General features: G+C 41.6%; 1 protein-coding gene across 13 annotated transcripts in view; it reads left to right on the forward strand.

Moving 5' to 3' along the window:
* Positions 1-23,679, forward strand: part of LOC105496587 (BTB domain and CNC homolog 2) — a 368,815-nt gene that overhangs the window by 299,692 nt on the left and 45,444 nt on the right. The window contains exon 1 of one of the 13 annotated variants that reach the window (XM_011767158.2): positions 1-23,679. This exon is cut by the window's left edge and continues 13,406 nt beyond it; it is cut by the window's right edge and continues 4,647 nt beyond it. The exons of the other annotated variants lie outside the window; for them this stretch is intronic. The gene's annotated coding sequence lies outside the window, so the exon portion shown is untranslated. 13 annotated transcript variants of the gene reach the window in all.

Raw genomic sequence — 23,679 nt, forward strand, 5'->3', positions numbered from 1 at the left:
AAAGGGTTATTTGAATAGGTAGGTGGATGGAAGGGAAGGAAGATCAGGTAAAGTATGGGGCATAGTACTGGAAAAATGAAACTCTGTAGTATGGCTTTGCATGTGATTTCAAAGGTTCTGCATGCCCCGTGGGATTTCTCCCTAAAGCCACCAGTGGGACCTAAGGGGACCAGTACTTCCTGGTCCCTTCCGTCCAACTCAGGGCTCTTCATTCTTCTAAGAACCAAAGTCCTAAACTTTGGCTGAGTGGGCTTTCACTCACAGTCTCATTGGTTAAATGAAAATCCAAGAAGCAACAAAGGGACTCAATTAGATTTCTTCCATTTCCTTCTAACTTAAAGTTGTAAGACCTTTTTCCATATTTAAATTTGCCCCAACCATTGAAACCTACAGATGCCTTTTTGCATTCCTATATGTTTTCTGGAGTTACATCTCTGGAAATGACTAGTGTCATTTTCAGTGGAAATAACTCATATGTTTTTCCAACTATCTGACTCTGTGTCAGACACTGTATCTGACAGGCAAGGAAATTCTTACCTTCTGGTCAAATCTTGTATGACTGTGAAGGAAGCAGGGAGTGTGAGGAAAGGGTGTCTCTCCTTTCCCATTCCCTTGGTATACACATACTAAAGTTGAAGAAAACGAGACTCCTTTCATGGGTATTTTCAAACAAATGTAAATGTCTGTAAGTGTGTGCTTTGGAAAGTCACTCAATAAGCATAATGTACACTTTAGGCTCTGGTTGAGTATGGAATATCTCCAAGTAGCTGCTGCTTCAAGGATATATCAGAATGTTCAGTAATAAGGACATGTTTTCATATTGATCAGATGAATTATGACATTTTAAAAACTAATAGTAAAAGAGGCCATTTCCATCCTCAACTAGGTTTTATAAAAAAGAAGACATTTACCTTCTGAGCCAGTTTCATCAAGTATAAAGTATAGAAAAAAAAAGAATTCAAAAAAAAAAAAAAACATAAAGTCACCCTCAATCTTGGAAGGCCTGGGCCCTGGTGTCCTTGGAGCTCATGCCAGCTTCCTTCCTATCCACATGTCACTTGAATTGGAGTCTGGGAACCTTTTACCGTGGACCCTGTGGTAATGAGATGGTTTCCCTCCATCATGCCCAACCTGTGGAAGAAGACAACTAATAGGTGTGTGACTGAGATTTCAGAAGAACGAGTCAGACTAGAAGGTGATGCTCTAATGGATCTGCACCTGTAAAGCTCACACTAATGTTTAAAATGACTTCACACAAACTACTCAGTGGTCCATGGATTGCCAGGGTTTTCCTTACTTCCTCCTCAGGAGCCTCCAGAAATACCTTTTGTCTTTTTTATCACTTTTTGTAAATCACAGTTTATCAGACTGAGGATACATATAGAGTTGCTCCCTAAATTACCTTTTAAGGGGTATGCCTCCCAAGTGATATCTTGGGAGATAAGTTTTTAAGTTTCATTTTTTTAAGTTAAGTGATTTTCTCTTAATCGTTAGCTTGTTTTCATGTGAATCTACAGCATTTAACTCTTCTAATACATGTATATTATTAGTTCACTCTGGCTGCCATAGCAAAATACCACAGGCTGGGTGGCTTAAACAACAGAAATTCATTTTCTCATAGTTCTAGAGGCCAGAAGTCCAAGATCAAGGTGCCACCAGGGTTGGTTTCTGTTGAGGCCTCTCTCCCAGGCTTATAGACAGCCGCCTCTTTGTGTCCTCACATAGCCTTTCCTCTGTGCGTGTGTGGACAGAGAGTGCCCTGGTGTCTCCCCTTCTTATAAGGACGTCACTTCTATCCAATTAGGGCCCCACCCTTGTGACCTCATTTAACCTTAATTACCTTTGTAAAGGCCCTTCCTCCAAATAGAGTCACACTAGGGATTAGGGCTTCAATATGTGTTAAAGAGTAAACTTTATAACAACCTACTAAAAAACTCTATAGTAACCTATGAAAAAATAATAGATTTGTACAGATACAAAACAACATATGCACAAAGTTATCCACATACAACCACACAATCATGTACTGTGTAGCCATAAGAAAGAAAAAAGTTCTCTGTGAACCGATATGGAGTAATTTCTTCGTTTTTTGTTTGTTTTTTGTTTTTTGTTTTTGAGACTGAGTTTTGCTCTTGTTGCCCAGGCTGGAGTGCAGTGGCAAGATCTCGGCTCACCACAACCTCTGCCTCTTGGGTTCAGGCGATATTCTGCCTCAGCCTCCCGAGTAGCTGGGATTACAGGCATGTGCCATCATGCCCGGCTAATTTTGTACTTTTAGTAGAGATGGGGTTTCTCCATGTTGGTCAGGCTGGTCTCGAACTCCTGACCCCAGGTGATCCACCCGCCTTAGCCTCCCAAAGTGCTGGAATTATAGGCATGAGCCACCTCCCCTGGCCCCGATATGGAGTGATTTCTCAGATATATTTTTAAGCAGAAAAACAAGATGCAGAGGGATATGTACACTATATATGGTATGCTTCCTTTTGTGCAAAGAAGGGAAAATAATATATAATTATAACATAAATATATATGTGTGATTTATAAATATATACTCATGCATATATTTGCATACTTTGTAAAAAGAAACAGAAAGGATAAACAAGAAACTAGTGGAAAAGATTACCTATAGAAAGTAGGTGGCAACAGAGTGAAAGGTTTGGGATAGGAATGAGACTCTGTATCTTTTTGTTGGGTATTGACTTTTGAACCAACTAAATGTTTTAAGTAGTCAAGAAATTAAAATCTAATCAACAAAGATGAAAATCAGCAGACCTAAAAATTTAAAACAGAAAAATGAACTCACTGTATATTAAAATAATAAACCAGAAAACAAATAAATTAGATTAACTTTTAAACATAATGCTATGACTAGACATCCTCTGTGGAACATTCTTTAAGACAACTGGCCTGAACTTTTCAAAAATATCACTGTCGTGAAAGACAAAATGATGGGGAGATTGCCCTAGATTAAAAGAGACTAATGAGACCAAATGCAATGAGTGATCCTTGATTGGCTCCCGGATTGAAAAAAAAATCTATAAAGGACATCCTTGGAGCACTTTGGAGAATCTGAATGTAGGCTATATATTAATTTATAATATTGTATCAACATTACTTTTCTTGGGTGGGAAAATGGTATTTTGGTTATGTAGAATGTTCTTGTTCTCAGGAGATATATGCAGAAATATTTAGTGGTGAAATGTCATGGTGTCTGCAATTTACTTCCAAATGGTTCTGGGAAAACATATATGCATGTATGTGTGTGCGCGCGTGCACATGTGCATGAACAGGACTGTATGGATATACACTGAGTGAAGAGAGCACACAAATTTAGCAAATTTAATGATTTAACACAATCTGTTTCCTCCCAACATTCCAGATTCACCCCCAGCTGAATCCAGACTAAAAGTATGTGGATATATGATTCTTCCATCTTTTCTGTGGATTGGAATTTTCAAGATCAGGAAAGTTGGGGAAAATAAGTGATGGATTTTGATTGGTTTTGTCATGAAGGTTCTCCATTCATTGAAGAAGTGTTTACTGAGCACCTGCTCTGTGTTAAGCCGTTTTAAGTGCTAGGGTTATAGCAATGGATAAGACAGAATAAGTTGGAGTTCTTATGGGCCTACAACTATTGTGGAGGACAAATAAGAAAACAAGACAATTTAAATTACTGTAAGTGCTAGAAGCAAAGTAAAGCAGAGTGATGTGATAGACAGTAATTGAGGGAAATGCAACATTAGATGCGATGGCCAAGGAAGGCTTCCCTAAGGAGAAGAACTTTGCGTTGAGACCTGAATGACCAGAAGGAGCTGTTCATTCATTTTAACAGATTTGTATTGAGCATCTACTGTGTGCACTGTTGTTGCAGGTACTAGGGATACAAAACAGGCAAAACTCTGAGCTTTCACAGAGCTTATGTCCCAATTAGCGATGACAGACAGTAAGCAGTAATACCTAAGTTAGTGATTAGCAATATAAGAGAAAATAAATCAGGCCGGGCGCGGTGGCTCAAGCCTGTAATCCCAGCACTTTGGGAGGCCGAGACGGGCGGATCACGAGGTCAGGAGATCGAGACCATCCTGGCTAACACGGTGAAACGCCGTCTCTACTAAAACATACAAAAAACTAGCCGGGCGAGGTGGCGGGCGCCTGTAGTCCCAGCTACGCGGGAGGCTGAGCCAGGAGAATGGCGTGAACCTGGGAGGCGGAGCTTGCAGTGAGCTGAGATCCGGCCACTGCACTCTAGCCTGGGTGACAAAGCAAGACTCCGTCTCAAAAAAAAAAAAAAAAAAAAGAGAAAATAAATCTAGGAGGGAGGGGAGTGGTTAGGGAGGACAGGAGGTGGAATTTTGAATATGGTAGTTAGGACAGGGCTCACTGAGAAGGTCACATACGAACATGGACCAGAGGTTGGAGGGGTTGGTGGGGGTGGGTACTGGGAGGAGAGAGACCAGCCAAGGCAGATGGGTTGCCTTAACAATTTTAGTTTTTCCTGCAAACTGATTAGAAATGGGATGTGAAATAAAGAAAAAATAAGCCAGTATGACTATGGATTTTGGCCTGAAGAAGCAGAAAAGTGTCTGGGAGAGGAGACACAGGGTTGGGTAGGTAGATAGCAAGATGAGTAGGTGACCAGCAGCCATGAAGAAAGAGTCTAGCAGATGAAGAAGGCAAAAGCTTAGAGTTCTGTTGAGAATTTCCTAGCAGACTTGTGCAAGGATGACTAAGAGTTTGCCTTACAAAAACTCTTTCAGTAGAATTTTTTCATTTAAAAATTAACCTATTGGTAAGTTGAGCTCAATCAGCTCCGATGAAAATGTTAACTCCCAGTTTGCACCAACTCCTGTCTCCAAGGGTCTAGCTCCCCACATGGAGCTGCCGTAGGAGGCCTCCCTTGTTCTTGGTGCTGGATGGAAGTTTTTGGTGGGAAAGGGAGAATATGTGTTGGGGAAGACGTGGCCCTATTCACAGTGACATATGAGGTGGTGGTGTGGGAGTGGCCCCGCAAGGTTCCCAGACATTTTTTGCCAGTGATCCCTCTGACATGTGACTAAATTTCACAGACTGCCTTTCAGTTTTGAAGCCAAATTTCTCTTCCTTCTATGCCCCACGCATGAGTCCATGAGGGACACACATTCTAAGCATATTTTGTTCCTCAAGAGCAGGCTCTGGCCGCTTTGAGACTATTCATTCGCATTCCATTGCCTCTTCTGCTCTCCAAGATTCCTACACAGACTGCTCTTAAAATAATGCAGCCTTATTTATTCAGATTCCTCCTCCCCCAGGAAGATGCTGAGAGTGTTTCATGAGAATTCTTCAAGAATTGCTGAGGTTCCATGGACTTCAGAGAATGTACTTGACATGGGGACAACTTGGGCCCTTAGTAGATGCTTCTTGATGGAGGTGATGAGCCTTGAGCCCACCTGCCAGGAGGACCTTCTCCTGCAACTGTAACACATGCTGCCAACATGCTCCAGCCTGGGAGGTTATCCCAGGGGACTCCCTTTCTGGCCACTACCTAAGCAGAAGGGAGGTGGATTTGCCATCTCTCTCTCGCTCCGTATGCCCTCCCTTCCCACCTCCCTGGGTTTATTTTCAAAGCTATATTGATTAAACAAGCCCATCACATAAAACTTACTAAATGATTCCATTTATGTGACATACCTAAAGTATTCAAATTCATAGAAAGTCAAGTGGTGGTTACCAGGGGGTGTGAGGAGGTAGAAAAGGAGAGTTGTTGTTTAATGGGTATAGATTTTCAGATTTCCAAGATGAAAAGGTTCTGGAGATTTATTTTACAATAGTGTGAATATATTTAATACTACCAAACTGTACGTTTCTAGGTCACATGAAATATTTCTGAAAAGCGTATGATTGTCTTAGCATACAGGGCCTTCTTCCTTGCTCCGTCTTGGAGAACTGGAGGGACATGCTCTGTACCAGCACAGCCATCTGTGATCAGGGGCCATGAGAGGTCAAGAGACGGTCCTTCCACTGCTCAATGCACAGCATGACGCCTTGGTTCGATTGTTCACCTCAAATGTGTGTCTAGAGTTCCACCTAGATTCAGTAATTAGATCAAGGTTGCAGACCTGAAGGAACCACCCAAAAAATTTTAACCCAGGGTTGGGTGCTATCCATTGTCACAGAAAGCAGATGGCTAAACAGGACCTCTAGACAGGGGACCTCCAGAAGTTAGGCAGTCCCATCATTGTATGAACGTCTCTTTTACCTTTGCCTCTAGTTGCTCATAAGAAACTATTTTCTTTCCTAATTTTTGCCCATTCTTGATAAACAATAGACATGTATTGGATATCGACCATGAGTAAATACCACTACTTGCAGCCATGTTTTAGAGTATGTCCTTCACCCTCCTCTCCTTATTTCATTGTCTTGCATCCTCCATCTCTTCTACTTGTCAGATCTTCTGGTTTCTTTTATACTTGTTAGCAAAGATTCTGAGATTACCTGGTTCTGTCCTAAAACCTGTCGAAGGAGCTATTAAGAAGGAAAGGCTTTGAGCTATTTTCTCCTGCTATTTTAGGGTGTATAGAATGGCAGGGTGTGTACAACATTTATACTTTTTTTAATGGCTCAGTTATTATGTCAAGCCCAAGAAAATACAAGATGGGGCAGACTGCTGTCCATTCAGACAAAACTGTGGGTCTGTGTGACTGACTACCCTTGCTCACCTGATTGGCCCAAGTAGAAAAGGCTTATTTGTTCAGTGAGGGGAACTAATGCCTGGAAAAATGCTGTATAAATGTGATGAAATTCAGACTGCTGTGGTCTATATTTATTTAATTTCAAGCTTCTGCAATGGTACAGATGGATTTGCGTTGAAGAGGAATGATAGCCTTTGAAAACTTACATAGGAAATTATTGACTTCATATTTTTAAATACTGCCTTCTATTTCATCCTATCAGTGCTTCCTGTGTTTCCTGCAAATTGTTCATGATCTCAGCAAACTAATTGCACTAGGCCAGCATTCCACACTACAGTAGATCGAAGTAGGTGTCATTCATAGACTTACAGGAGACTTGGAGAAGTTCAAGAGAGCTCTGTTTGTTTTGCCAGTCGTATCCAGAGTAAATGAAAATACTATCAACCTTGTCTTTCTTCCTGGTCAACTTTATGCTGAGGGAATACTAAGAACCATAACATCTGTTGGGCTGTTGTGCTATGAGGTGAGAAGCATCAAAGATTGGAGGTTAAAAAAAATAAGGCACATTAGAGTCCAGGCCCTATCCAATTTGGAATTTTTTTTTTATAATAATGGCATAGGCACCTCTCCAGCCTCTGCTTGAACACGTGCAACAATGGGGAGCTCACCACCGCTGAAGAGAGCTCCTTCCTCCATTTTATACAACTGTGACTACTAGCAAGTTCTTCCTTATTTGTGGCAGAAATCCATCTCCCTTAAAATTTCACTCATGATCCCGTTTATGCCCTCCGGCATGAAAGAGAACAAATCTAATCTCATCTTTACGTGGTAGCCTGTTAGCTCTCTGAAGGCAACTCATGGGGTGCCCATGAGTCTCCCTTTCTTGGTGTTTAATGTTCTTCTGCCATTCCACATGCCACCTGGGGCATGGACTCAGTGATCAGTGTAAACCTTCACACACAGCCAGGACTAAGTTTGACAGCCTCAATCTGATCTGAGCGGTAAAGAGCAGAGCGGAGGTGTGACTCGCTGTCTGCATCACACATCTTTCAGTGTAGCTCAGGATCATGGGGGTAAGTTTCCTGGCACCTATGTCACCATACTGATGCAGCTCCTTAAGCCAGGACTCTCCTATCCTCTTCTTACAAAGTTGATTTTTTTTATCCTGGTACAGGATTTGACATCTATTTTTGTTAAATTAAATATTTATGCATTTAACATGTAATATCAGCCTGTGGTCATCATTTGGGATCCTGATTCTATCTCCTGGAGTAGCTCACCAGTTGCCACTCACATCTTTTCTAAGACAGAGAGACAAGTTAAATGTGACAGAGTAGGAGACGGAAGGCTGGGTCACACCACCAGACACTTCTCTTTGAGCTGAAGTTGACATCGATCCATCAAGCAGCTACTCATTGCTCAATTTTACTATCTCCAGACCTCATTTTTTTATATTATTCAAAGAGTGACCTAAGGATGTCAGCTGACTCACTGAAATCCTGGGATGCTATTTCTGCTGCATTCTTTGAGCAGTAATCCCATCAAAACCAGAAATGAAGTTATTTTGGCATGACTTGTTCCTAATGAAGCTTGAATCATCTGCCACTTTCCTGTCTAGGTTCTGAGTGGGTGATGGTTTATTTGCCAAACTCAGAAAGATCAAGTATACAATTCAGATGGAGGTGTTGTTGAAAGACTTCGTTTTACTCACCAAGAACATCCGAACATTCAGAGAGCGGGTGGAAAGGTTTTTTAAGTGCCATCTAAACATTCAAATTTAGTGACAGGGAAAATGTCAGAGAAAATAATGCTCCATTATGTGTATTCATTATAAAAATTAAAGGAAAACTTAAATCATTCACTACGATTCTTGGGAGAATGGCTGAAAAGATTGGGATATTATTAAAAACGAGAAATGGAAGCTGGATATTACGGAAAAAACAAAAACTTTGAATCCCTGAAGCCCACGGTGCTGCAAACCTCTATTAGAGAGAAAGCAAGTTGAACAAAAACGCAGTAGGAGGCAGCCTCTTTCAGGCAAGGCCAGCGATCCAGGGCCAGTGTCCCTAGGAGAAATATGCCCACAAGGATTCTGGACAATTGAATGAGCTTGTAAACCCCACAGGGAAAAAAAAAAAAAAAAACGCAGACTTTAACACACACCAAAAAAAGCCGTCCTCACAGAGCTCCCCAGTCCATGGCCCAGGCACTAACAGCCCATCCCCTCTGCAGGCAGGGGGCTGAGTTCAGTTCGCCGCCGCCAGCATCAGTCTCCCCAGCTTTGTCTTTCCATTCTCTGGTCTCTGCCTTTCTCAGATGCAAGGCTTAAGAAAGCCTTACAAGTCTGGCTATAACAGGACCAGGGAGCACATGGGCAGCAGCCCACACCCGCGTCCCTCCAGCCCCACACTGTCTTCCCACAGCTGTACTTTGGTTTCTCAAGCTCCTTCTTTCCAGCATCAGAAATGATTGAGTCCTGAAAAATACCACTGTGGAGTTATTTTTGGCTCCCTTCCTTCTAGCCCTGGTGTCTGCCTGCTCATCGACAACCATTAACAGCTGTTGGAAGGGGCTTTCAGTTGCCTTGCTTCTTGCTGAACTGCTTTAACACCAGTTTTCTAAGAGCTCAGCTACACAGGGAAGGTGAGAGAAAAATGGCAGAAGAGTTACAGAAATCCCCTTCGTTTGAGTATTCCAGTTTTTCCCCCATTTTGCAGGGAAACAGCCTCTGACAAAAGCTGCAGAGCCCCTGCCCAGCTGAGGCCCTCTGGAGGCTCACCAGTTCAGATGATCTCATGTGTCTGTCCCAGGGGCAGCCCTGTGTCACTCTTAGGGACACGACCCAGGAGTGCTGGACGGATGGACGTCTGTGCATTGTTAATGTGAGAATCTTAGCGTCCCGCCCCCACTGGACTGCTGCCACCTCCCCGCAGCATCTGGATTTGTGAACTAGACAGGAGATGGCCTGTCACCACAGAGGCTGGAAGCTGCCGCCAGGGCCCCCTGAGGCCACCCACAAAACCCAGACTCCCACCAGCCTCTCCAGCAGATGAGAATCCCAGGTGGCCGCCTCAGTTGTTTACTTCCCTGCAAAGGATTGAGAACCACAGTAGATGTTTGGAAACTTTTGTGCTCTCCTAAATGTTAATCCGTTAATTCTCACTAGCCCCGGGAAAGATAGCAATGCTGCCACTGCTGTTGTTGACTGATGATTAACGCTTCGTGTCTCCAACACTTTGCTACCTGTTACTACTTCACTCCTCCAAGCACCCACCGCCCACCACACGGAAGTAGCTCACAGTCCTATCCCTGGAAAACAGGAAAGGCCATGGCCAAATGTCTCCTGCCTCAGGACTCAGCCAGGATAATTGTTTGGGTTCCTAATCCCAGTATTTCCCGGAATAGGAATATGTACAGCATAACCTAGAAATGAAATGACTTCAGGTGGTATATGGAGAATTTTTTTCAAAATAATTGTTGTTATCTTAACATGTACTGCAGAAAGTATGATTCATGTGTTAAACTTGAGATTTTGCAGATATTGCTTGGGACAAGTTTCTTTTTAAACTATATTTAAAGAAGAAAGTGAATTGCAATTAGAGAAAACATTACAGTTGTAACAGTGGGTCCTAAGTACCCGTAGTTTGGGAAACAAACCATAATTCAGTAGTTTTTCAGCCCTGTCTGTTTTGCACAATCTCTATGCGCAGAAAACCACCATGGCATCTTGTCAGGAACACCTATTATCCTAAATTGTATATAGAATATAGGAACAGGCTTTTAGGGTTCAGTATATGTAGATGAACACGCTTCTTGTGTGTGCTTCTTTCACTCAACCATTCTTGGTTATCTGATTTACTTTTTCCAAAATATCCTAGCTCTTCTGCTTGGGTTCCCTAAGCATCTGTCCAGCCTCCTCACCTATTTCTGTAGCCCTCTTTATAGTGAGGATAGAGAATGACATTCCAGCTTACTAGTGCTTTGTGTGGCATTACTTGTTTAGGACTAATTTAGATAATTTACAATAATCCTCTCATTTCTCTGTGACCATATCTTTCTTCCCTCCTTTTTTCTTGTGTTTCAGTTCAATGAAGTTATTTATTGAACTTTGTTTGTTTGTTTGACTTTTGTGGACATCCTTGTAATTTAGGTATTCTTCTACAGAATGGATGTGGAGGGCAGTGGGCTTGATATTAATAACACCGCTTTCTGTTACTAAAATATAGTTTATGGAGAGGATGTGGTGGGAGACAGGACAGGTCCGTTGAGCCTGATTTTAAAAAGCCTTGAATGCCATGCTGAAGGGCTTGGGTTTTATTCTGCAGGAAGCAAAGAGATAAAGTGACTGTCGTCAGCAAGGTCAATCAGGCACCTATACAAAGGAAGAATTGGGGAAGAAAGAGACAACAGCCAGGTTGTTGCAATGGACTAAGCAAGGAGTAATAAGGCCATGAAATAAGCATATTTGTTGTCCCCCATATCTCTATAACCATTTTAACAAAGTGGCTCTAACACATTTTCTTTTCCCCACTCCTGCTAGAATATGTTTTCCATTTTGATTACTCTTACATGTTTCAATACCACCAACTAGCCTTTTCTGTGATGATGGAAATGTTCTTCTGCACCGGTCAATATAGTAGCCTAGTCACATGTGTGACTAAGGAACTGACTTTTTTATTTTATTTTATTTTATTTTATTTTTTTATTTGTTATTTGTTATTTTATTTTATATTTTATTTTATTTATTTTATTTTATTTTATTTTATTTGGACAGAGTTTCGCTCTTGTCACCCAGGCTGGAGTGCAATGGCATGATCTCGGCTCACTGCAACCTCTGCCTCCTGGGTTCAAGTGATTTTCCTGCTTCAGCCTTCTGAATAGCTGGGATTACAGATGCCCGCCACCACACCTGGCTAATTTTTGTATTTTTAGTAGAGAAGGGGTTTCACCACATTGGCCAGGCTGGTCTCGAACTCCTGACCTCAGGTGATCTGCCTGAGGTGAGCCACCACGCCTGGCTGTTTTACTTAATTAAAGAGACACATGTGACAACTATATTGGACAGTGCAAGACTGGAGTACAAGTTCCAAGTGTCATGCCTGCCTTTTCACAGAGCCAAGCACATAGTAGGTACTCAGTAAATATGATGGAATGAATAAATACAAAGAAACACTATAAAACAGAAGCAAGGATGATGTCCTATTCAAATCCATATACTCCTTTCAGGAGAATTTTGGCACCAGCTTAAAGAAGGAGGTGGAGGATGGGGATTTCCTATACACATTTAGGATATTCCCAGATGTTTAAACTGAAGCTCTCAGCACCTGCAGGTGGGATCAAATCAAGGCAAAGGGAACCAATGAAAGCTGGCTAGGTGATGGGAAAGGCCAAGGCCAGGGTGCGTCCTGTGGTCCCTGCCTTCTTGGTCTGTTTCTGGCTCTTCCAATGCCCATACTTTTTTTGAAACATGTTAAGAGTAATCATCAAAATGGAAAAACATACTCTGCAGGAATGGGGAAAAGAAAACGCGTTAGAGCCACTTTGTTAGAATGGCTGAAGAGATATGGGAGAGATTGTGCGGGATTTGGAATGAGGGGCTCAGAACCCAAGACCTGGCCCTGCTCCCCATGACTCTGTGACCTTGATTAAGTTGCTTATACTCTCCAAACCACAGTTGCCTAGAAAATGAGAATAAGAATCATAATACCTCATTTACTGAGTTGTTGGGAGGAACAAATAATAGAAAAATCATGTTTTATAATCCATAAAGTACTATTCAGATATTTATTATAGTACACACAAGCCGGAGTGATATCCGAACATACTCCTGAAAAGCACAGCTATATTAAAATATGATTCTTATATGTGCCTTTCAGAAAAAGAAAACTAACTTATCAAATTCTATCTGCATCCAAAACAGAAACTAAACAATCCAAAACAGACTTTTATCTCTTTTAATATTAAAAAAAAAAAAAAACCCTCTGGGAAAGCTGATGCCACAGCCTTTTTCTAGTAGCTTGTTATGATTCAGTATGTGTGCTGCCAGGATGTTCTTTGTGTCTTTCCATCCCATCTCTGCCCTTTTAGATGCAGTGGTGACCTCTTACCCCACCCTCACATGCCCAAGACCACCTCCCACTTGCCACTGTAGCCTCTTCACTCTTTTCTCTCATCTTCCCTGCTCTATATTTTACCACCTGCCTCAGGCCCGCTGTTTTACACTCTTTTCTCTATGAGCTGATCTCCCTGAACTTACAACTTCTCCTGCAGCACTTGTCACCTTTCCTTAGAAATACCTTTTCGGCCAGGCACAGTGGCTCACACCTGTAATCCCAACACTTTGGGAGGCTGAGGTGGGAGGATTGCTTGAACCCAGGAGGTCAAGGCTGCAGTGAGCAATGGTCTCCCCACTGCTCTCCAGCCTGGGCGACAGAATAAGACCTTGTCTCCAAAAAAAAAAGAAAAAAGAAATCTCCAGCAACCTGCATCTCACAGACCCATCACTTCCCCTCCTGCCCTACCCGCATATCCCTTTCTTCAATCTCTGTAATTATAGCACAGAGTTGGTTATTAGGAGCTCTGTATAACTCTGTCAAATAATATATTGCATTGATTTAGGTGTATCAAATCACATGCGTCCTCTAGGTAACTACTTACGAGAAAGGCTCAAAGCTTTGCCTGTGTGTCGGCTTCTCATGCTGTTCCCCAGACCCAGGATTTTTAAAGAGAATCCGCTTGAAAATAATGTTACCACTAGAGTTATTTTCCTGCTAATAATTCCATTTCTCCGAGACTTTCTTAACTTTGACCTCTTTTCTGATCTTTTTATTTTTTTCTCAGTTTTAATATACTTAAATAAGGAGCCATAAACTGTAGACAAATAGATGCTTGTCAATTCGAGGAACACGAATATCAATTTGCAGTTTTTGCCATTATATTCCCCAAAACTTTCTTTCACTGAGAGTGTGTTCTCTCTTTAACTCTGTTTAAAACAGGGATCAGCTGGGCGTGATGGCTCATACCTGTAATCCCAGCACTTTGGGAGGCCGAGGCGGGTGGATCACGAGGTCAGGAGATCGAGACCATCCTGGCTAACACAGTGAAACCCCGTCTCTACTAAAAATGAAAAAACAAAAATTAGCCAGGCATGGCGGCAGGCGCCTGTAGTCCCGGCTACTCAGGAGACTGAGGCAGGAGAATGATGTGAACCCGGGAGGCGGAGCTTGCAGTGAGCCAAGATCACGCCATTGCACTCCAGCCTGGGCGACAGAGTGAGACTGTGTCTCAGAAAAAAAAAAAAAAAAAAACAGGAATCACGATGAACCCTATTAGTTTTTATCATATTTAAGCTAAAACAGTTATTGTCTATCTTGCATTTGGGTTATGTTTTTTTTTCTTCCCCAAACATCAACATCTAATTAAGCCTAACAGAATTTAGACCATTTGTCATCTTTAAACTTTAATTCAAACATCTCTTTGTGGTTAATACACAAGGAAGAAGAACATTCTAACCCCATTCACTGGTAAATAAATAAATAAATAAACAAACTGAAAACACCATACACAGTCATAGTATGACACCTGATTGTGATGAGAACAAAAGGTTAAAATGGTAAATATGCTAAAACTACACAAGATAAACAGAATGAAACCAATACACTTCAGAATCCTGTGATATTAAGAAATAAAAAGTGTGTGGACTTCAGAAAAGACTCAACACCTTCAGCAGAGGCCAGCAGGGTTCTGCAAATGCACTGTTAGGTTTTTAATAGACCCGAAATTCTTCACAGGTGAATGTCCTCAGGGCCAAAAAGCAGTGAAGAAAAACCACACCTGGCCCTTCTCCTCCCTCTAGAGGGTGGCCGCTGAGCCACTGTACCAGGTCATGACGTTAGCCCTTGTGGTCTAGCTGTTTCCCCGGACCAGCCGCTGTGGGCCGCCCCACTTGATGATTGTCATCATAATGGCAATAATCATAACAATAGATTAACCTAGGGCATTTACTATAACGCACTTTTCTGTACAGAGCTGCACATGGCCAAACAGAGCCCCATGCTCATGTGTGTGTCCAGGTGTGAGACAAGAGTCTCACTCTGTCACCAGGCTAGAGTGCAGTGGTGCAATCTTGGCTCACTGCAGCCTCCGCCTCCTGGGTTCAAGCAATTCTCCTGCCTCAGCCTCCCGAGTAGCTGGGATTACAGGCACGTGCCACCACGCCCAGCTAATTATTGTATTTTTGTAGAGACAAGGTTTCACTATGTTGGCCAGGTTGGTCTTGAATCCTGACCTCAGGTAAACCGCCCACCTCGGCCTCCCGAAGTGCTGAGATTACAGGTGTGAGCCACTGAGCCTGGCCTCTAAAACAGGTATTTTTAAAACACAAGTTACATGACTGTAAGAATAATCTTCAGTTCATGTTTGCACTACTTGAAACATTTACATTATCTCATGGATTTGGTTCGTGCAAATGCAGATTGTATTTTCGGTAGCCCAATGTCTAAGGGAGGAAGATTACACAGTTTGGATAAATTACATTTCAAAAGTTTGTGAAGAAATTAGTTTGAACTCAATGTATTTTTTCCTAGAAACAGGTTATGAGTAATGGTTAGTTTCCTAAATCAGCTCCCAAACTCATATCTGTATAGCATTTCTTTTTTGTTTCAGTTTGTTCAGTGAACAGATATTTATCATCAATGAGCGACAGAAATTCTATGGTCTAGGTATAAGTGAAGGGCTATGAAGGTACAGAGCAGGAACATGTAATTCTAATGAGAAGATGAGGGAATACGTCATGGAGAGAGATGTGGGTAGAATTTCGGTAGATGGGAAATGACCATTTGGGGTTTAGTGTCCCTCTGCTATATGTCTGTAGCACCTTCTCCATATTTGTCATAGCAGCTATTACATTGTATTGTCATTGAATTATTGCTTATCTGTCTTCTCATTTGGACAGTTAGATCTTTGTGCAAAAATTGGAGGGGGGTGTTTTCAGTGTACAAATCTACCCTGTATATCCAGGCCAACACAATAGCCATTTGGTGAACATTTGCCAAATAAATGAAAGATATCATTTAGCAAAGTTCTAGAGGCAGGGAATATGTGGTTTGTATTAGGTGAGAATGAGAGGAAGGATTGAAACCAGATCACTGAGCCCTGAAGCCTTGAATGCCAGCAAACATGGTATCATTGGAGAAAGAAATTCTGATCCTTTTTTTTCAGCCACACTTCTGTCCGTACAGTTATTTTTTATGGAAAAATCTCTTTGGTGTTCCAGCTGAGGAACCCATCTTCTTCCAGTATCAAGGAAACATACACTTTCTTCAGGGAAAGGCAGAGATCACAAGGCAGCAGTAATTTATCTGTATAGATTGGTATAAATGAGCTAGTGGCTCTCTCTCCACCAACCCCCTCGGAGTTCACTCTTGGAGAACAAAGGGTAGTTGCTCCCACGAGCTTTCGTAAGAACTTGCCTGCCATTCGGATTTAAGTACATACAGCTTATTCAGAAAGTAGGGGATGTTTATAAGTCAGGGACAGCATGCATTTTATAAAACTGTTTTCAATCTCAGATTCTCTTTATTTGTACCACCCACACAAACATACATAGGAAATTTTGCTCAACTTTTCTTTGCATTATCAATTTATTTCTCTCCCTTCTCCACTTTAAAGTCTTCAGCTAATGTTCTGCTGTTTATTTTGCTTTTTTTTTTTTTTTTTTTTTAAAGCCAACGCAACTCAGTCAAAAAATTTAGGTCAGAGTGGCACTTACCCCAGCTGATGGCAAACAGCCTTGAATCAGAGCCTGAGCAGCCTTCTCTGGCTAACTGCAGAGTTCGCTCTCTAGGCTTCAGTTTTACCACTATAATTATGAGCGAGAAGCCTATAGTTAATTACAATGCATGAATGGGAGATATTCCTGGACTTATTTGCATTCATTACTTGCTGGTAGTTTCTCTGTTGAGGTCTCCATCCTTGTTTTTACAGAGCTTTTGGCAGTGTTTCTGCAGTTGGTGTGTGAATTTTTATGATCTGTTGCATGTTATTCATGCAATTTCCTGCCCTGTAATGGTATCAGTTTTCCAGACGCAGAGGAATACAGACTAAAACCCAGGAGCCTGTATTAGCATAAAATGTCCCAGTTCTGTCAGTTTGATTAATTTGTCTCTTTGTCTCCACTCTATATGATAAGTGCTATTAATGGTTGCAGCACTTCATATGTCAAAGTCTTTCTTCCTAATGACTTGAAAATGCGGTTTATTTCCCCCCTTTTTGTATTATTTTTCTCATTTAGCATTCCACTCAAGTATAGATTTATGCCATGCTCTTTCATTATCTTACTGGTTGCAGCACTGGAGTGATTACATATGGTGTAGAGTATGCGTAAAGATGTGATCCCAGGGGCAGCAGCTGCTGATGCAAGCTGAAAATAGATCCAGCGTACGCTCAGCACTTTTCCCAGAGGCCTTTTATTTATTAGTAACAGTCTTGGTACAGGACAGCTTGGATCCTCATTTAGCAAGATGACTTTTTGCCTTTCTGAACACTGCAGTGACTTTGCTCTATTTACTGACACTGCTGTGTAATTTTTTTCAACCGCCTTGTATCTCAGCAATGACTTAACCTAACATAAATTGTAATATAATCTTGATATATAATGAACTCAAGAAGCGACAGGCTCCATTTGAAGTAATAGAGCTTGACAGATCTAAGGTTTAAATTAAATAATCCTATTTGTAAGACAGTGCTTGTACATGGTACACTGCTTTAAAATGAATTTCTGTTCTTCTCCAGTGGTTCTTACACCGTTTTTAGTATTCTCCCTTTCAAAAGGACTTTTCTTCAGAAAGAAATGCACTGCAAAGCCAATAGCTGTTTCATAAGGAAATAATAAGATGAAATGTTTTTTTACCCAGTTCAATCACTGAACTGGAACCAGCATCATTAATGATTTGAAATGGGTAGTTATTAATCCAAGGTGGCAAATCCAATAGCTCGGACTTTTCTATCAGCACAGTACATCTATGATACAAATATAATAGCAGAATTTAGGATTAAGATAATAGCTAACCTTCTGTACATGGTTTTAGGTTCAAATATATATTTTTTCATAAATTTGAAAAGTCCCAATAATGAATATATGTATTCATTTTCCAAATAAATCCAAGAAGGGCTCTTATTTTGTATTATTGTTCTCGAGAGGTGTACTTTCAGTAGGATAAGGAGAAAGTTAATTGTATATCTTAGCAGTTAGCATCTAGATAATAATTTCTCACTGCATGATAAAATTTGCCAAATTGCAAAAATGAAAAAGTATTAACATTAAAAGTTTACAGGCAAATGACAAATTGAGAGTATTACTTATCGGCAGGACCTAGTAATATGATGAAGAAGCTTTGAAGAAAAATGAATTTGTAAATAGCGAGCAGACCTTTTTCTGGTGAAGTAGTAGATAAGGGAGGCAAAAAGCTCAAGCAAGTTAATACATTTGCTTTTTGCTATTTTATGTGTGATTTTTTTACCTGCACCAGAGCCAACGAGGTATCTGGACAATTCGCTCCTAAAATCTGTTACTGCCTTTGGGATAGTATCATGAGTTTTTCTCTTTGGTAACAGAGATTTTATATGATCAAACAGGGCTAAACCCATGATTTCCTGCTAGGTTAGGTTAAAAATTAAAACAGTAATTCAGGATAGAGACATAAAGTGTGGTTGTTCCGTTTTAGTGGGTACGTGACCCATAATGCTGTTGAAGGACAGTCGTTCAAACCATTTCTAAAATAAGCAAGGCAAGGGACACTTGAGTTGAGTAGAAGAGAAGACCCCCTTTTCCTGCCCACACACACAATTGCAGGAGCAAGTATAAGACCACAGCATATTGTCAGCTGTGATCATTGTGATTCATATATCTTTCAAGTTTGTTTGGGAGTTTAGGCTGCTAGTAGCCTGCTGTAATGAGAGCAGCAGCTTACCCCTGCCTTACAGATGCCCCCTAAGGCAGTAGTGAAGTGGTAATAATAGGATAGAAGGCAAGCAGGAGCTTGCCTGCAGCTAATGTGCCTGCTTTTTTACTCTTTATTTTTGTCTTCCTTTCTTTCTCTCCCATCCTGCTTCACGCTCTCGCCTACAAAGAGCACTCAAGCCGGTTCTCCAGGCTCATCCCTAATTCCCTCCTTGTGACACAGTAATGTTATAGCTGATTTTATTCTCTGTCTAGTGGCCTCAGAACAGTGGGCGATCTTGCTTGCTATAGGAGAAGTGATACTCAGGCATGACAAGATGAATTCAGTGTGGGGTTTAAGTATTAACTCTTAATTTCCTAGCTCTTGTGGTTCTAAATTAGATTCCATGTTGTTATAACTGTGAGAGAATGTGAGCATTTATATGTATGTGTCTGTTGCTGACACAGTGTTTGATCAATTGAATTGACCTTGTTTTTCTCCTGAAACACATAAACTGTGTTATGAAAAAAGCAGTCCAAATGAAGAAAAACATTTCACATATCTTGTCAAATATTTTATTGGGACCTCTGAAAGATGATATTTCCCTTCTGCCACCAGATCCAAAATGAGAACAAAAGCAGTTCATTTTGATAAGCAGGACTTTGTTTTTCTCTGCAACCTTTTTATTTCCAGGATACCTTAGGAGAGTTATCTCTGTTTGGGCTAAGCTTCCCAAGAAATGATGTAAACTCTGAAGGAGGCTCTTGGAGCCAATTATTTAACAAGTAGTTTGTAAACCAAAAAATAAAGGAAGAAGTACATTACCAGACAGAGGCCAGGCAGGGGAAGAAGGAAGAAACCAACTTTATTGAGTACCTACTGTGTGCCAAGTGAATATGAAGGTAATTTGAGCAAAATCGCAAAGATAGGAGAGTCTGAGAAACAAAAGAAAGCTGAGGGACTTACAAAGTTGTTTTTGTTTTTTTTGGGTTTTTTTTGTTTGTTTTTTTTAATGGAAGCACTGCGTTTTGCAAAAGTGTTTGAATAGAAGAGAGAAAAGGGAAAAAGACAAAGAAAAAAATGAAATTGTTAAAGTCTATCTTAAAAAGTTAATAAGGTGAAAGGATTCAGCCACTAGGACAGAACAAAATCAGTCAAGTTCCATACAAAGATAGTTGCTAGCAAGTAGAAATATAATATTCATTTTTATTCCTGTATCCATTAGCAATTTCTGCCTCTTCAAATTCTTTGGAAAATAGAAGAAAAAATCTGCATCTGAGGCTTTGCTTGGCTCTCAGTCTAAGGTCTGCCTCTCCCAGAAAACATCATCATGAAGCCCAAAATCAATGGGATTTTTTTCAATGGATAGTACAAGCCAGTTTTGAGTCTGATTTAAAATTCACTGTATAAATTCATCCTGGCTCGCTACAGCTGTGAGTGTACTCTATTTTCTGTTGCTGACTCTTTCAGTAAAACATACATCCACTCCACTTTCTACACTTCAGATTTCAAGTGGAGGGCAGCTATTGGAAGGCCTGCTCTCAAAACTGACTTGTTAGACCTTGTAGAACTTGCCTTAAAAGCTACCATGATGATACGTATGTGTCTACTTTTTGAAAATGATCTTTGATCCAAGAAAATTATAGCATTTGTATTTATGGGCATGCAATTATGCACTGAGCTCTTTTAAGGGATGGTTGTCAACAAGCTGGAGCCCATATACCTCTAATTTTGGTTATCCCTTGTCCCACGAAAAAGAGACATATGCCTAATTAAGTTAGGATTTATTAGTGAGGCCAGAAGGTGCTAATGGGACAGTAATTTTTACATGTCAACTTTGACTTGGTGCCCTTTAATTGGCAGCAAGGAGAAATGTTAAAAGATCTTGCTAACACAGCATGATGCATGGAACGTGAGGACACCAGGGAGTTTTTACTCCCGTGATATACGGGGAATCATAAAACCTTAGTCTTAAAAGATTATCTGACCCAGCACTAGGAAAAGGACTGTGTTTTATCTTTTGCGTATCCCTTGTGTCTAATACAGTGATGATGATGATGATTTTTTAAAATAACCTTTGCTGAGCATTCCAGGGTATGCCAGGCACTGCCCTGTGCACTTTACATGTTTAACTCATTGATGCTGTGGGATTGCTACCATTATTATCTCCTTATGGCAGGTGAGGAAACTGGAGCAGGAGAGGTTAATTAGCTTGCCAAAAGGTCAGCTCCTAAGCAGAGGGGCCAGGACTTAAGGCCAGGCAGGCTGACTCCACAGCCCAAGTTCTCAACTCCTTGCTTCAATGACAAGAGTAACACTCACTAAAGATGCAAATGTCTGTGTTTTTAACAGGTGGGAAACTGAGGTCCAGGGTCACAAACCAGTCAGCGGTAGGTTTGGAGACTCAGTATCTCCAGCTCTAGTTCAAGTTTCTCTGTACCACACAGAAGTCACCATGAACCCAGTACTAGAAATTTGCCTTTACACAAGAAATAGAAAGGATACTGAAAAAAATTGCATTGTAAAGTGATAGAGTATCTGAAATCTGAAATAAATTTTCATCATTTTTCTTTCACTTTATCCATTAATGGCTCTCCTAATTTATGTCAGTTGATCACATAAAGACATTAATGCCTGGGTCACTTTAACTTACATAAGAACCTACCTTTGTCAGGGGCCTCCTCTATTTTGAGACACCGAGAGAGTAAGACTCCTCTAGGAAACCAGCTAGGCAGATTTTATAATTCAGTATAGCAGGCGGGATACTGGCCCCCAAAGATACCCATGTCCTTATCCCCAAAAACCTGTGAGTGTGTCACGTGACTTAGCAAAAGGGACTTTGTGGGTGTGATTAACTTAAGGATCTTGAGATGGGGGAGTATCCTGAATGATTATAAGGGTCCTTAAAAGAGGGAGGCAGGAGGGTCAGAATCACAAAGTCCACTTTGAAGTTTGAAGTCCACTCAAGTGATGATGGAAGAAGCTTCTAAAGGTCCAAGTAGAGACCCTGGTCATAGAACTGGTAGGTTGCTCTACAATTACGAAAATCAACACACAGGTCCTGGGAGGAAGGTCATCTTTCCCCTGCCCCTTCCCCATTTCTGACCATGGCTATATGTAGCATCATCTCACATTGTACTAGCTCATCTATTTTTCCAATCACCTTTATTTTTGATATTTTCTTATTTTTTTATTTTCATTCTTTAGAGATGGAGTCTCACAGTGTTACCCAGGCTGGTCCTGAACTCCTGGGCTCAGACAATCTCCCTGCCTCAGCCTGCTGAGTAGTTGGAATTACAGGCCCAAGCCAACATGCCCAGCCATCTTTGTTTTGTTGTTGTTGTTTTGAGATGGAGTTTCGCTCTTGTTGCCCAGGCTGGAGTGCAGTGGTGTGATCTCAGCTCACTGCAACCTCTGCCTTCCGGTTTCAAGCGATTCTTCTGCCTCAGAGTCCCGAGTAGCTGGGGTTACAGGTGCCCGCCACAATGCCTAGCTAATTTTTTTTTTTTTTTTTTGTATTTTTATTAGAGACGGGGTTTCACCATGTTGGCCAGGCTGGTCTTGAACTCCTGACCTCATGATCCGCCCACCTCACCCTCCCAAAGTGCTGGGATTACAGGCGTGAACCACTGCACCCCGCCCATCGTTGTTTTTTTAAAAGACCCTTCACATCCCGTAAGAACTTTCACCTCTTTCTCATTGCCAGACCAGAATGACTTATTGGGAAAGTGTGCTGTTTTTAAAAATCCTACATTAGGCAGTAACTGAAACAACAGACTGACGTCAAAGGTGTCCATTTAAAGAAAGCCCCAGGCTACAGAATTCTGAGCCTTATCCTCCTTCATCGTTTATGACTCTGAAACCTAAACTGCCTTGGGTCTGCCTGGGAACCTGTACATAATTCCTATTACACACTGTAAGATGTCCCAAATGGCTTCCAAAGGTACCTTGTTTTTGTCAATGGGGTATCCAGATTGTGGCTTTGGTTAATTAGTTAGAAGCAACACGATGCCTTTTTTAGTCGTTCTCAGTCTTGAATTGGCCTATACTCTCAGACTTCACCAACTCTTCCTTCTAATGGCCTCTCTCATCTGTCTACATCTCCCTTCCCAACACCACTGCCTGTATCCCGGCCACAGTGGCACTTGCCTGGGCTTCTGTGACTGGCTTGCCGCCCATCTGGCTTGTTCCCCAAATGCAGCCAGAGGAGTCTCCCTCATAATCTCATGCCCGATAGACTCCGGTGAGGCCCCTGGGCCAGCCTTGGTGGCCGACATGGAAGGACCTTCCCAGTCCGTCTCCCTGCACCCTTCTCCAGTTTCACCTGTGCCTTTGCCCCAGCTGCTGCTCCTGCCACACCACACTGCATGCTATGTTTTCTCTTAGGTCTTTGCACATTTCATTTCTTCCACCTGGAACACCAGCTCCCACCCAAAACCTAGCTAATCCTCCCTCAGGCTGCAGCTCATACGTCACCTCCTCAGTTAGATGCCCTTCCGCCAGCAGCTGTAGTTCCCCGGTGACATGGTTTGGCTGTGTCCCCACTCACATCTCATCTTAAATTATAGCTCCCATAATTCCCATGTGTTGTGGGAGGGACCCGGCGGGAGATAACTGAATCTCGGGGGTGGTTTCCCCCATACTGTTCTCCTGGTAGTGAATAAGTCTCATGAGATCTGATGGTTTTATAAGGGGTTTCCCTGTTCGCTTGGCTCTCATTCTGTCTTTGCCAGCGGCCATGTAAGATGTCCCTTTATTCTTCCTTCATCTTCTGCCACGATTGTAAGGCCTCCCCAGCCATGTGGAACTGTGAGTCCATTAAACCTCTTTTTCTTTATGAATTGCCCACTCTCCGGGATGTCTTTATCAGCAGCATGAAAACGGACTTATACACCCTGTAAGTAAGAACTGTACTGACAGTTCTTATGGCTGTGTTATGATTACCTGTTGACTTGTCTCTGTCCCATCAGCCTAGAACCTCTCAGACCAAGTACCCTTTCCTTCGTATTCATTGTTTTATGCCCCCAGCATCTAAGACACGATAGAACCGTGCAAAGTGGTCAGTATGCATT

The sequence above is a fragment of the Macaca nemestrina genome, chromosome 5 (assembly GCF_043159975.1).
Source record: "Macaca nemestrina isolate mMacNem1 chromosome 5, mMacNem.hap1, whole genome shotgun sequence".
Classification (NCBI taxonomy): domain Eukaryota; kingdom Metazoa; phylum Chordata; class Mammalia; order Primates; family Cercopithecidae; genus Macaca; species Macaca nemestrina.